Consider the following 16,190-nt stretch of genomic DNA (forward strand, 5'->3'; position numbering starts at 1 on the left):
ATCAACAAAATCTCCAAGGGGGGGTCCCTCAGTTGGAAACCTGAGAGGTCTGGGCCAGGTCCACTCAGCACTAGAGTCTGAAGGCTGGAGGGCAAAGGACACGTGACCAGAAGCAGTGGCCCCCGAGGGCGGGGGTGCCCGAGGAGAGATGGGGAAGCATTACGCAGGCCAAAGACCAGTAGGGGCTGCTGGAGGTTGAGAGAAAGCGACTGAGGGGGCTGGAATCCGTAGGATTTGGAGGCTCTGTTGGAGGTTTGAGGAGCAGGAGCAGGGCAAGTGTCAGCCATGACTCTGGTTTTTTTCAACCTGCTTTCCTTTGCTCCAGCCACCCCGTGGGGGTAGCCCCTCAGCAGCTCATTCATCAGGCTCCATTACAAGTCATTGAAATGTCGCTTTTCTCCCTGTGCCCTCTCTTAGTAAGCCTTCTCTTTGCTATCTTCTGAAGAACTGAGGTGATATCTGCTGTTGCTCTAAACAGTCCCTCTTCCAGGCTTTAACCCCAACAGGGAGGACCCCTTCAGGGGGCTCCCACCTTCCTGATCTGAAGTGTTGGAGGATGGATGTCACCACACCAGCCCCCAAGCTTCCTGGAAAGAGGGTCAACATCCCAGCGCCCCCTCAAGCCCCGCCTCCGCGGGGATCATCCCACCTGGCAGTGCTGGGGCTGTCACTGCAGGGGCAAAGGACACATGACCAGAACCAGCGGACAAGTTTAAAGAGAAATTTAGGAAAAGAAGAAAGCCCACAGGCATGAGGTCACACCCAATAATTCAGCAGCCCGGCATCTCGTTTGCCTTGACAGTGTGCTCTCAATTTGAACTTTGTTGGATTTTCCTTGGACTAAGGAAGAAGTGAACAGTGGAAATGGGCCCGTAGGAGGCAGGGGGACCACAGCAAAGGACACTATCAGCAAGCAAATGATCACTGACAGTGGTGGGTTACACATGAAAAGAAGCGCTGAGGTGTATTCTCTAGTTTATATCCAATCAGTATATAATATTTTAGTTAGCCTCTGCTTTTTCAAATTGCCCACAGTTGAAAAAAAATATTGTGGCAATAACAGCAGCAGTTATCTGTGCTGTCACAAAGCAAAAAACATCCCTCATGCAATTAAAATTACAAGATAATTGGGAGCTGTTGGGTGAAACCTCCCACAATAAATATCTGCAACTTTCAGGCTCGGTTTCCTAGGACCTTGGAAGAATAGCCAGGAAATAGTTTCAGATGTAGCTCCCTGCTTGAATAAAGAAGTCCACAACTGACCTTAATGTTAAATATATAATGACTAGGAAAACTATGTTTTCTTAGTAAATAGCCATGTTTGCCATCTGCTCCTCTATGATTGCAAATGGGATATATCATGTTGGAAATACAATCTTTACATACGTGCTATTATTTGATCTGCCTGCAAAGAGTTAACTTTCCACAATGATTAGTTATTGACAAATCCTTGGTTTTTGTTTTCTTCCTTTTTCCCTCTGCTCCAAAACGTTCAGCATCTAAATGAGATGGCCTCAGGGACCAGGGATGACACTTTCTCCTCAGTCAAAATATCCACCTGGTGATATCAGAAAGCACCCAGGCAGGAGCATCTCCTGCTGTTATTAAGGACCCCGTGATTAAGAGATGACAGGTCCTGAGATGTGGCCTCTGCAGGTCAGTGCAGCATCCAGCAGAACAGCAGGGCAGGGGCTGCTGATCAGGAAGCCCCCACACCCCAGGTCTAGAAGGCTCTGTGCCTCAGCCTGACTCCAGCCGAGGGCCCACAGTGATTTGGATTTAGGCCTGGAGAAGGGCTACAGGCTCCACGCCTGGCTCTCTTTGCCCCACTCCCCGGGACTGTGAGGCACCTCCTCACTATGGCTGAGGGCTCTCTTTGCAAAAACTACCACTCAAATCCAATCCCTCCAGAGTTTGAATACTTCAGTGGCTCCCCATTATTGTCCTGGGAGTAATGTCCAAGCTCCCCAACAGAAATTTATGGGGCCCGTCCTTCTGTTAGGGCCCCTTCTGCTGCCTTCCTCTCGCCACTCCTCCCCGATCTCTCTGCCAGTCTGCAGTTCCCCAAGCTTTGCCGCCTAGCTTTTGCCCTCTGGCTGAAACACACTCACTCCCTTCACCCAGCCTCCTCCTATGACCCTCCCTGTGAAAAATAAAAAGAGAGACTGGGGGTGGTGGGGTGGTGGTAAGGAGGTGAGGGTGGGGAAGCAGAAAAAAATGAGATGTCATACAGAGATTTCATAAAACACATATGGACAATTTAAAGAAGTTAGTTCTCAAGCATCCTGGATTCCTTTTCTGAGCCGCTCTAGAAAGTCTCCTTCCCCTCCCCCTGCCCTTGCTGGTCTTACCATCTGTGTGTGTTCCCTATCAGCTGATTTCTGCCTGTTTTTCAAATGCTGCATGAGTGTCTTGTTTCTTTCCTCCTCAACATCGTGTTTGTGAGATTCATCCAAGTTCTCGAGTGCAGCTGTAGTTCGTTTATTTTTGTTGCTGATGCCATATTACAAATAGCACTGCGTGTACATGGACACGTGCAGCTTCCAGGGGCTGCAGTTAGGGGTGGACGCTGCCTCCCAGAGGATGCAAAACTTCAGCCTGTCAGCAGCGTGCCAAACGGTTTTCCAAAGTGGTGCTACCAGCGGCAAATTTCCAGCAGCAGCAGCAGAGGACTAAGCCGAGGAATGTACTTACTCCTCTTCTCAGCTCGGGTCTCAGTTTAGACCACTGCCCTGCGGAAAAGGTGCCCTATGCCTGAATATCGGGGTCAGGTGTGCGCCTTCCACACCTGTGCTAACTCCGTCACCACACTCCGCAGACCCAGCGCCCGCACACGATGAGGACAGCGCTCGGCTCTCTGGCCAACGGCCCTCTGAAGCCACTGCTCTGCTGGTGAGGAAGCTGCGCGCCCCTCAAGCTGCCCTCAGACAAGCGGTGTGCACAGAGGAGGTGCGGATCCAGTTTCATTGCTATTGCACTCGGGAGTCCTGTGACAAGTGACTTGGGCTCCCGGACTTCCTGGGGACCTGTCCCCCGACCCCACTCCCACAGAGATTGACCTGCCATGCTGTCTGAGCCCCCTACCCCGACCCCCTTCTCTGCCTCCCTCCCTTTGTCCTACACAGGTGTTTCCTTCACAGCATCTTACACGTCTCATCCTAGCTTGGTCCCTGCTTCGGGGAGGACTGAACTAACACAATGTAGTTTCCTTTTCACTCTGGCATTACCGATTAGTGCATAAATTCTGCAAAAAGAAACTCTGTCCTGGTGCCTAGCATGGGGCCTGGCACATAGTAGATACTGAGGAAATATTGGTGAATGTGTAAAAAATAAAGTCTGAGAGGCCCACTTCTGGGGTCCTCTCAACAGCCACAGAAAACAGCGTGCCCACCTCAGAGGCCTCCCTGCTTTCCATGGGCCTGACCTCAGGCGAAACTTCCTTCTTGAAAGTTGTGACCCATGTGCTGTGGAGGACAAAAGAGCTAAAATTTCATCCCCTTTTTCCCTGAGGGAAAAGCAAAGTCCCCGCCCCTTAGACCCATTTAGTTAGAAGCACCCTCTGTGGCTCCTCATTCCCTGGTTCACAAGCCCGGACCTCAGCCCCACCTTCCAGCCTGGTGAGAATCCCTCTTGGCAGGGGTAGCCAAGAGGAATAGAGAGGCCCCATGACAAGTAGTCTTCCCAGGGTCTCCTGCAGTCCCAGCCCACTGTTTTTGCACTTGGTGTAATTCCCTGTTCCTGAGGGTGAACCAGATTTAAAGACTTGCTCTGAAGGATGGAATACAGAAGTGATATGACTGAGACTATGTTATAAAAAGACTGGGCCTTCCATTTTACAGTCTCCATGGTCTAGTGAGGAGGACTTTGGGTTTAGAGTCACTGGAAGTGTAATCCTGTGCAGCCCTGGCCAACTCACTTAGTCTTTCTGTGTCTCACGTACCTTATCTGTTCAGTGGGAATGGCAACACCTGACTAACTCCTATAAGTATTTTATTCAAGAAAGTATGTAAGAGCAAACTTGTATTGAGTATTGCTCTACATACCTTTTATTTTTCTGCATCAATACACTTAATGCTCCCAGCAGTTGCACAGGTGGATACTGTCATCCCTGTTTTATAGATGAGTAAAATGAGGCACATAGTAAAGAACTTTCCCAAAGTGATACAACTAGTAAGTGATATAACCAGAATTTGCACACAAGCAGCTGGCTCCAGGACCCATACCATGACACAATTCCGCCTCTGTGGGTGAAAGCACTTTCTCTAAAATGTTGCAGGAACATAAATCACACAGTGGTCTCTCAGTCTAAAGAGAGACACAGAAATCATTAAAACAGAATGCAGGGGATGGAGTCCATAAGGCCACGCACATAGGGCCAACTGATTTTTGACAAAGTTGCAAAGCAATCTAATGGAGAAAGGACGTCTTTTCTCAACAAATGACTCTGGAACAACTGAAAGTCTTTATGCCAATGTTTTGTGTCAGTTTCAGGCTACCAATAACCAATATCACGGCTGGTTCAGTCCTTGTAGTTCTCACTGTGATTGCAAAATGTTCTTTAGCGGTGACCATCAGGACACTTTGAAAAATACACACAGGCTTACAAAACCTGGAAATTACAAAGGGAGTTGGGAGGAGAGAATGTGAGTATGAACTCAAGGGCCTATAATCCTGCTTTTATTGGGGTCTAGGGTGGGGGATCTAGGGTATCCCAGACTCTCTCTTTATGGGTGAACTTAAAAGAACAGGAATTTAAGAACTGGAACAGAGAGAAAGAAAGGAAAAGGAAAAACACATAGCCACACACCCCCCAAATAGTTATCTAAATCAACCAGGATCTGCAAAACACAGGTTCTTCAACGGGGGAAGGTAGCCTATTTGTTTATATAGTCTGTGGCTGCACATGTGTTTATTCAAACTAGCCCTCTTTGAAGTAGCCAAAGCTTAAGTCAAGCATTTGCATTACAAAAGGAAAAGGCAACTATCAGTTTGGACTACAGTCAAAAAATGAATCAATCAATACTTTATGCAAAAATTAAACTCAATATTGATGACAGACCTAAATGTAGAACACAAAGCTATAAACTTCTAAAAGAAGAAAATCTTTGTGACCTTTAGTTGAACAAGGATTTCTTAGTTGTCCTATCAAAAGTACAATTCACGAACAGATATGCCAATAAATTGGAGATCATCAAAAAAATTAAGAACTTCTCCTGAAAAGACATAGTTAAGAAATAAGTCAGAGGCTTGTCTGATAAATTATTCAGATTCAGAATATAGAGGGAAAATTTGAAACTCAAACTCAACAAAAAGAAAATAACCCAGTTTTTTAAATGGCTAAAAGATGTGAGGAGACACTTCATCAAAAAAGACAACAAAGTAGCACTAGAAACACGCACAACATCCTTCGTTATTAGGAAAACGCAAATTAAAACCAGAGTGAGGTGCCACTACATACATATCAGTATGTTTTAGCCAGATATTGGGGAGATGGGGCAAGTAAAATTCTCACACACAGTGGCTAGGAATGTAAAATGGTACAATGATTTTGGCAATTTCTTAAAATGTTACCAAAAAATCTATCCTATGCCTCAGAGATGCTGTTATGGCAATTTCCCAGAGAAGTCATCTGGCCCTCAGAGAGGGGGAGAGAGAGATTTATTTGTCACACCTGCGGGCTCAGTGGGATAGCTCCCCAAAAGCTTGAACCCTGAATTACAGGAATGGTAAGGTTTTGTACAGTTTGTATGGGGAAGCTTGTCACCCCATCCATCATAGACTTTCTTTATTGTTTAGGAAGGGGGTCAAGGTAGCCGTGTCCACCACTGAGGGCAAGAAGCACACCAGGAACTTTCCGCTCCGGCAAGCAGCGGACTCCAAGCAACAGAGTCCAAGCAGCAGCCTTAGCAACTTCCTGCTTCATTTGCCCCTCTGATGCCCCTACAAAGTGCTGGGAAGGATCAATATAAGGACTCATAGGAGGTGTTATTAGGAAGAGTTCAAGGGCTCATATTGGCCAATGAACATTTGAAGTTTAATAACCTCTAAACGAGAGTGGATAAACCGAGTGGTCAAGTTAAGAAAGCAAGGTCCGAGGGCACGCAGCAAAAGAATGGCGACCAGTGGACCCAGGAGGCGGGTAGGAACCCTTCCGATTCTGGAGAACAACACCGGCTGAAGAGTTCATTTGATCCTGGAGATCATTTGAAGACAAGTCTCAGTCGACTTGTTGGGAGAGGACCGTGAACTTGCTTTGTGCTGGTATTCCTATCAAGCCTAAAAAAGTCCACATGGAAAGAAATTAGTTAAGCTCTACAGGAGAGGCAAATATGGAAAAGAAATAATCCACACTTCCAAGAAGCTGTAACGGGTGGAGAGAAGAATATATGTTTGAAGTTAAATTGTATAGCGAGATTTAAGATCAAAGAGAATAATTAATTGCATGATGAAGAGACGAGCAGACGTTTCCAAAGAGAGTACTTTGAGCTGGGAGGGCTTGGGAATGTTTCACGTATGATGTGGGATTTTGGGTTGGAATATGAAGAGTGGATAACATTTGGTTGGAGGGAAGGAGGAGAGAGAACACACTATGTTTTGAGAGGATCAGCGGGTGGTGACATTGAGGGAACAAGCGTGTTGAGGAGAAGGTTTGCTATAGAAGACAAAGTTCTACAGCACTGAGACCAGAGCTGGAGGGTCTTGGGTGCCAGGAGGAGAATCTAAACTCCCAGCCTTTAGTTCATGTTACTTGAAGAACTTGTGAGGAAGTGAACCCTTCGTGGCTAGAATCAGTAGAGACTATGTGAGCGCATACGAGGGAAATGGAGAGGAGATAACTTCTCTGAAATGGGTAAGGTCCCCCCAATCCTAAGACACTGGTCACAGATTCATGGTCTTTGAAAGCATCGCTGGAGGCAATATTTGCCTGGTAGATCTTGGGGGTGGTAGCTGACTCTCTTACCAGTCAGTAGAGACTAATTGCCCCCCTCACTGCTGTACCCCACATTTAGCCAGGGAACACAACCCTCAGACTCTCTGCCATGACTTTGGATCCTGCCACAGTGACATGAGAAACCGTTATGGGCCAGTTCCCATGCCGCTCAGGCCCTTCCTGCTCCACGGCTGTGGCTGTGCTTCCTGCTACCCTGCCTTCCGGAATACTCTTACTTCCTGGCCAGTCTTCCGGTCTGTGGTTAATTCTGTGATCCCCTCAAATATTACTATGATTAATTTCATTTTGCCTAAGACAACAGTTTGCTTCTGTTGCTTAAAGTCAAGAACCCTGGCATGTAGAACTCAGTTCCAGTTTCAACTCTTTGAATCTTATGCTCCAGTACCCTATGGAACCTGTTGCCTTTAGGTTACCCTGTTGTTTAGGGCCTTAGTTTGGGGCCCTACTTCTGGCCACTTCTGATAGGGGTCTGGGGAGGAAGGGAAGGCCCCATGCTCAGCATAGGAGCCTGGACACACACACAGAGCGCAGGCTGCACGGACAGACTATGTGACTAATGATCTGTTTTATTTAAGCTAAAACTCTTGCTTTGAACTGAGATTCCTGCCCTGATGATGCCTGCATGAGTACTGGACATTAGCACCATCAGAAATTAACCACGCACGCCAGGAAGTACCAAGGTTAAGATAACTGGGGGGCTGATAACAAACTCTGGGGGCTGAACTTGAATACCAAGAACATTAACTATGACAGACTGTTCTGATAAACTGATTCAACTATGATGGGCTGTTTGCTTTTGACTGTTTCTGTTTAACTCATTGTAAAAAGACCAGCTTGGGCCTCCCCGGTGGCACAGCTGTTGAGCGCTGGGTTGCGAAGCTGCCCGCACCCTCTGCAGCGCCGGTTCAATCCCCAGGCGCCGGGTGAGGGTCCCACATGGCGCGCAGACCTCTCCTGCCGCCCACTGCTCCCCTCAGCAGTGTACTTCGGTCCTTCTGCCTGCTCTGCTCCCCGCTCTGGCTCTGGTGAATTCTCTCACCCTCCCGCGCTTCTGAATGTACCCAGTGCTTGTAGAAATAAATAAATAAATTTAAAAAAAAAATAAAAAAAGACCAGACTGAGATGTGATGGCGGAAGGATCTCTCTATTCTCTCAAATCAATGGCCAGGAATCTGAAAAATGAAAGAGCTTATATGTCCAATTCCTGTCTCTTACAGGCTTTTTGGTAGTGACAGGCAGCAGAACCCAGGCCTATTCCCAGTAACACTTCTGCATGAGCTCCTCCGATGCCCAAAGACAAATCTCTAGACTTTCCTTCTTCCCATGCTCCCCTGGGTGCACCTCCTGTCACACGGGCTAGATTGTTTCAGCCTGGCCGCTTTTTCCAAGGGTGCTCAGACAACATTCACACCTTTGTGACTAATAAATATTTGCCAAATGGGTGAATCTCAGCCTCACCAATGTGAAGTTTTACTTTGGTCTGTATATGTTGTTTAGGAGACAGTCATTCATTTTTTGTTTTTCCACACAAAGGTTAGGATGCTGGTTCAGCTATTGAAGCAAAAGTCAAAATAATCATGACTTAAATAAGATGGCCTATTCTTCTTTCATGGAAAGGTCTAGGTGCATGTAGATCTGAAGGCCCAGGCTTGTTTCACCTTGTTGCTCTCCATTCCCAGCAAATGGCTTCTAACTTGAGCTCTGGCATGGCTGGTCTTGCTTCCAGCACCGTGTGCACATCCCAGGAGAAGAAAGGGAGCAGAGAAGAATGGTCTTGGGATAGTCTTCTCAAGGAGTGTTACAGGAGTGGCACCTGTCGCCTCCACTCATATTAATGTAGTCAGAACTTCGTTTTAAGGCTCAGTCTTCAAGAAATGCCAGGAAATGGAGCATTCGATGGGAGAGGATGATGAACTACAATGTCTAACCAAGACATTATATAATATAATTTAGATGTCTTCCAGTAAACTACTTTAAGTATAATGAGATTGCTTCACAAGTCATAAATGTCTCGTGGATGGAAACTTTCTTACTCTCACTCAGTGTTGGACACCTGGCAAGTGACTGTCAAATCAGAATTACTCTAAGAATTGAGCTTCAGCTAAGTCAGCTTCATGGACTTACGAGGACACATGCCTTAGACAAGTCCCTGCACTCATAACCCAAGGTCAGATCTATGTTGGAAATTCCCTCTAACAGAGGGTCTATGCATCATAGTCAAAGGAGAAGTTCTAATTTCATTGGAAGCGGCACTGAAAGTTACTCAAAGGCAGAAAGTGCCCCTCCCCACTGGCTCCTGGAAACCACCCTCTTCCCTATCCCTCATCCAGGGCACCATATATAAAACCAGTTCTAGCACCTGCTCCCTGCTAGACCCTAAGTGGCCTGTCTCAGCCCACTCCCCCCAACTCATTCCACCCTGGATCTTGTACTTTCAACTTTCAGTTTTTGGGAGACATTCTTTCATGCTTTGCTTGCATTCAATTGCAAGGCCCTTTTGTCTCTGACTTTGGTTCCTTCAAACCATAAACCATAATTCTGGTTGTACCTCCAGCAGCTAGCCAGCTTGGGGTCACTTCTCTGCGTCTCTTATTTACATGCCTCAAGACCATGCTGTGCCCACCTGGAGGGCCCCCTCCCTAAGCTCTCTCTCCACACCAATCAGACATTTCTAGGCATCCCCAGGTTCTCTGACCTCTTCCCCGAGCCCTGGGGGTATTTTGTTGCAGTATCTTAGGTACCAAGATTAAAGGCTCCTGAATGCGGGCCTTAGTTTCCTCGAGTCTGAGGCTCACTCTGCACTAGTGGTGCCTCCTTTCCCTTTGGAAAGGCAGCGTGGCAACAGAGTTAAGGAGCCATATATGATGCAAGAAATTCTCCTCGGGGAGGCTGGCCAGATGAAAACGCCAGTGCACAAAGATGCTCACATTGGAATGGTTATAAAAACCATATGCAATCTTGTAAACCAGTGTTACCTCAATAATAAAATATAAAAATAAAATTGAAAATGAAGAGTGAAAAGGTGTGAGCTGAAATGTCCAAGAGCATGGGAATGACTGACAGCGGCGTGTCCGTGGGTGGAATATAATACAACCATTTTTCACACGAGTCGTGAAGGTTGTTAAAGGATATGGAAATGGTGTTGATTAGATGTCAAGAGATAAACGGCATACAAAATGATAGATAGGCTAAGCTGAAAGCTATGTAAATAAAACCACATATACATAAGAAATCTAGAACGAAATCTCTCATGTGTTTCCAGGAGCTGTATTTGGATTGTGGGAATGTGGGCATTCCCCCGCCCCCACCCTCTGTTTCCCAAATTTTCTATAGTGAGTTTATATTGAGCTTGCAATGGAAAAATGCATGGAACAAAAATAAGTTTTTAAAACTCTGAAACCTAATTTGACAGCTACATTTTCTTCTCAGGCTTTTCAAGAACCGGTTGGCCCCGTTCTCACTCTCTTCTGTCCTCTGTGGCCTGGGGAGGCCTCTTGATCTGGGGAGGGTCACAGAGGCAGACCAGAACCCCCTCTCTTGGGTGAGGCAGGCAGGGCTGGGTCCTGGGTGTTGGCACCAAAAAATCACTAAATACAGGTTTTAAAGCTTAGCATATAGTGACCATGGGAAGCTACCAGAAAATCCATTTTCAGGCCTTGTTCCTGACTCTGGGCAGGATGGGGGACTCTCGAGGCGGGACAATCAGCTTCCTGCGGGCTTCTTAGTTGACCGTGAACTGCCAGAAGGGACTCAGGATGCAGGGAAATAACACCATCAAAGCTGGGGCTGCTATCACTGGGGAGTCCTCCTAGGGAGACTTGAGAGCCACCTGCACACAGACGGCTGGTGGCAGTGACCTTCCTGGCAGAGAGCAGGGGCCATACTGACTGGTGAGGTCTGCCCACAGAGCCCAAGCCAGGGAGGGTGGACACACAGGAAACGAGAACTGGGCTCCCTGAACAGGGCCCCCAGTGTGTGTTACGCCAGCCCTGCAGATGAATCATCAGGGAGAGAAACCCCTCAGGGTGCCTCCGTGGTAGGGTTTTGCACTGCAGAGCACACCGAAAGAACAGCACCTTTTCCACCTCCATTGGATGGAGAGGCCAGTGTTTTTCCTAAGGTTCCAGCTGTCTTTGTCATCTCCCTGGAAAGTTTGTGTTCCAGACCTCCCTCAGGGGAATGATGCTGAGGGGACCCCCAGAAGGAAGAGATTGGGGGGCAGAAATGGCAGAGACCTGTGTCCCTCTCTCGGTTTCAATCTAGACAAAGGCCACCTTCAGGGGACTCTCAGGCTGCGATCCCCAGCCCACCCTCTAGAGGAAACCCCCATCTTGTCCTGGGGGTCAGCATCCCTGGCCCCCACCCTCACTAAGGTGAATGTCAAGTGAGATTCCTCCTCCAGGCCTGGGGAGCTGGGTAGTGTCTATGATCACTTGAGCTCAGCATGTGTGTGCCCACAGGCCCCAGGTAAGGGGGTAACAATCTTGGGGGAGGCAGGAAGGGGCAGAGAGCACTTGTCTCCAGTCACTGGGGAAAAGGGAGGAGAGTTAGGAGGCGGATGAGATCCTTCATGAGCAGACAGATCCATGTTGTCCCAGAGAAACCCCCAAATGTCACATCTCATCCCTTGCGGCCTCAACTGTACATCCTGTTCTCCGATTCTAGGGTCTGCTCTCCAATCCCTTAATAAATCTCTGAATTCTCCTTTTACAATATAATAATTACAAAATGATGGTCTACAAGATAGGCCAAATACGAAAAGAGCGCTGCAGATGGTGTTCAATTAGCCCTAATCTTAAAGCCAAGAGATTAGCTGCAGCCTGGTGTCTGGACAGCTGGTGCACGCCTGTGTGTATGGAGAGGATGTGCCTGCTGAAAGCAGGTGATAAAAAGTTGAAAGCGGCTTCCACTAAAATTGGCTAAAGGTGAACTTGAAAGTCATTTATAAAACACCCGAGGGAGTGTTGGGAAACTACATTCCAGGTAAAAGAGGATAGCAGAGTTCCCTCTTCACTTGTCAGACAGACTCTACCTGACATTGCAACAAGACATCCCCAGGGTTCAGGTAAGAAGTCAGGGTCCAGGAAGAGGAATTGGAGATGCCTAGAAATGCCTGCTTATGTGGATCTGGGCCAAAGAATATGAGTAACAAGTCTAGATGCACAACTGACCACGTCTGTGTGGTGTAAATGCCTCCAGCTGCACCACCCTGAACAGCTGATTGCTCAAGCGTATACAACAAAGACTGGCGGGGGAAAGTTACCTGAGAAGCACAGGTGTTGCCGGCCAGGATCCCAAGCCCTGGGGGCATAATATTCAAAGACACTGTAGTCCTGGGAGGTGGCATGGAAAGTTACTCAAAGGCAGAAACTGCCCCACCCCAGTGGTTCCTGGAAGCCCTGGAAGCCACCTACCTCCCTGCTGCTCACCCAGGGCCCTATATATAAAAACAGTTCTAGCACCTGCTCCCTGCTGGACCCCAGGTGGCCTGTCTCAGCCCACTCCTCCTAACTCATTCCACCCTGGATTTTATCCCTTCAACTTTCAGTCTTTGGGGGACATTCTTTCACGCTTCACTTGCATTCAATGCCAATATCCTTTTGCATGTGAACTTGGTCCCTTCAAACCATAATTCTGGTTCCACTTCCACCTGCTCACCAGCTGGGGGTCACTTCCCTGTGTCTTCTTTTCATACACACCAGGACCACTGCTGCCTTCTCCTGGAGGGCCTCCTCCCTAAGCTCACTCTTCTTACTATCTAGTTTCATGCATTACCTCGACCTGCTGGCACCCACATCTTCCAGCTCAGACTCTCCTGGGCTCCACACCCATATCTCTGTGATTGTTACACATCTCTACAACGATGTTCCAAGTGCAACCCTAGAGTCCAGCTGAAACCTGTTTCTCCCCTTGGGAAACACCTCCTCTAGCCCCATGTCCTGTAAGTGGCACCACCAAACACCCAGGCCTTATTCCAAATAGTTGTAAATCTTCTAGACTTTACCTTACTTCTTACCACTCATCCAACTGGTCACCAATAAAATGTCCATTACATTAGGTCCCTTTCCTATTTAAAAACTTAACTGGCTTCTGGAGCAAAGGATGCTCTGGGAATACACTCCAAATCCATTCACTCACTCATTCAGAGGACCTGCCACATGACAAGCACTGTGTGGGCAGCCGGTATACACTGGGAAATAGAGTAGACCTGGTGATATAACATTCAATAAAGTTCAAGGTCATTTATTAATGATTCTTCCTAGTTGTACATACAGTTATACCCATGGCCTCATGCTTCCCCAAGCACCACTCTTTCTACATTGACAAGTTGCTTCCTGGTCTTATTCAGGCTCCCCCATTTCTTTGGATAATTATTATTCTTCTTCCCAACTCAGCTGCACTCTTAGTTCCTCTTTAAAGCTTTCCTTAATACCCCAGCCCATGCCCTTCAGATTTAACTGCACTTCCTCTTTGCCACTAGCACCTGTGTTTACCTCTATAATTGTATTTACTACACAGTGTGGTGACATTGCTTACTTGCTTGTACTCTTTCCCACACATTCCCTACACACACACACACACACACACACACACACACACACACCAGCTCCGTAAAGGTAATTTCTATCATCATTCATCAATTCCTTATCCATGCCAAACAATGAGTGAACAGTGTCAGCATTTGCTAAAAGAACTCTACAAAAAGAACATATGGGTATGTCATTCTTGTTTAGTTAATACCACAATGAATGAACTACTTTTAAAATTCATTATAAAGGCAAGATATCACATTTAATAAACTGTTAAGAGAGTAGCGTTCAGTTCCTCAGTTCAGTGCTTCTGTAACAAATTTTTATTGAGTGCCTACTATGTGCCAGGCTTGATTTAGGTGACGGGGATATGGCAGTGAAAATGTTAGACAAAGTCCCCCTCCTCATGGTACTTGTTTTCTGGGGGAGAAAAGCAGACCAAAAACACATAAGCAAACATAAACCCTAGGAAGTGATAAAAGTCATAAAGAAAATATAAGAATAATTGGAGAGAGCATTCTTGGAGGCACACAACTTTTCTTAACTATGCATATTTTCTGTTAAATTTTTGTGCCCCTCTAATCAAAGTACATGTTATGAAGTTAAGGACAAGGGCCTTTTCAAATTTCTCATCACTCTCAAATGGCAGTAACTACACAAAAGAGCTCATTTAAAGAAATACTGATCGAGAGATACTAGATTAATTCTACAATCCACATAAAGTCAGTACAACAGAAATGTCACAAAAAGAATTTAAGAAGAAAGTTTGTAGACTAAACAGATAGGAAATACAGTACAGTTTAAACTCTTCCCATGCTCACACATCAGTAATAAAAGAGCATCACCGGGCCTCCCCAGTGGCGCAGCAGTTGAGCGCTGGGTTGCGAAGCTGCCCTCAGCCTCTGCAGTGCCGGTTGGATCCCCGGCTGCTCCCCGGCCACCTGAGGCGGGTCCCACATGGCGCACAGACCTCTCCTGCCGCCCGCTGCTCCCCTCAGCAGTGTGCTTCGGTCCTTCTGCCTGCTCTGCTCCCCGCTCTGGCTCTGGTGAATTCTCTCACCCTCCCGTGCTTCTGACTGTACCCAGTGCTTGTATAAATAAATAAATAAATCTTAAAAAAAAAAAGAGAGCATCACCTTTTACCCCAGACATTTTTGTTGTTTCCATTGTCATTAAAATGGAGATGTGAATATAATTAACTTACATAGTAAAAGTTAAACTACAAAGTCACTATTCAATAAAAAAGATCTCTAGAGAAGGAAATAAAGTGAAACCAGAGAAGAAAACAACTCTAATTGGAACTAAGAAAAATCCCAACTTTATTTTGCAAATACTGATGCAGGTTGGCCAAATGTGATGCAATGTGGGTTAAACAGAAAGAAAAATCCAGGAGTCACTACACAGTTCTATAGAGCACATACCTGTGCAATGGCACAGCTAGCCCATTGAGAAAGCCAGTGGAGAAGAAAAAAGATAGACATTGGAATACTGGAGAAACTGTGAGGGGACACACCCAAATAAAACCAAATTTCCATTCTGTCTTAACCTGTTCAGGCTGCTATAACAAAAATATTGTAGATTAAGTGACTGATAAACAACAGAAACATTTTTTCCAGTTCTGGAGGCTGAGAAGTCCAAGGTCAAGGTGCTGGCAGATATAGTGGCTAAAGAGGACACCTTTTTCTGGTTCACAGAAAGCTGTCTTCTCCCTGCGTCCTCATATGGTAGGAGGGGCAAGAGAGCTCTCTGGGGTCCCTTTTATAAGAACATTAATCCCATTCCTGAGGGTTCCACCCTCACAACCTAATTACACCCCAAGGTCCCCATGTCCAAACACCATCACAACAGGGGGCAGGATTCAACATATGCATTCTGGAGGGGACACAAGCACTCAGTCTACAGCAATCCTCAAGGATGTTTATGAAGATTTTACATCCATAAAGCAGGCTACTATGATATTGAAGAAGACACCTTGGAATTTGACTAAAAAACATACATCAAAATAACTTCAGTGGGGATGCTGAGGAGCAAAAAGAACACTTCTGCAACTCAGTGTGTAAATAACTTTAAACATTTTCCAAAAATGACAGTTAGAAAAAAACAGATATTTTAAGACTAAGATATGAAATATGAAGAGAGATCTGAGAGTCAGCCACTAAGTGAATTTCAATAGACAATAATTGACTTGGAAGAGAGCCAGCAACCCAATAAATAGTGAAAGAAAAGTTTCCAAAGCTAAAGAAAGACTTAGATCTTTACATCAAAAGAACCTCCAAATGCCAGCCAGAATACCAGAGAAGGCAATCAACCAAACCTACCATGTTGAAATCCCCACCCCAGTTTTATTAAGGTATAATTGAGAAATATTTTAAGGTCTAAACCATGGTGATTTAGTACATGTATGTGTTGTGAGATGTCCACCACAATCAAACTAATTCAAACATTGATCACCTCACAGTTACCTTTTCTTGGTTTTTTGTTTGTTTTTGAAAGAACACTTAATATCTACTCTTTAGCAAACTTCAAGTATGCAATTCAGTATTATTAACCATATAGTCACTATGCTGTACCTTAGATCCCCCCAAATTATTCATCTTAACTGAAATGTTTTACCTTTTAACTAACATCTGCCCCTCTCCCCTGCCTCCCAGCTGCTGTCAACCACCAAACCAGCCTACTCTCTGCTTCTGCTAATTCAACCTTTTTAG

This window comes from Talpa occidentalis, unplaced genomic scaffold, assembly GCF_014898055.3.
Source record: "Talpa occidentalis isolate TD23 unplaced genomic scaffold, MPIMG_talOcc4v2.1 talOcc4.4, whole genome shotgun sequence".
NCBI lineage: Eukaryota > Metazoa > Chordata > Mammalia > Eulipotyphla > Talpidae > Talpa > Talpa occidentalis.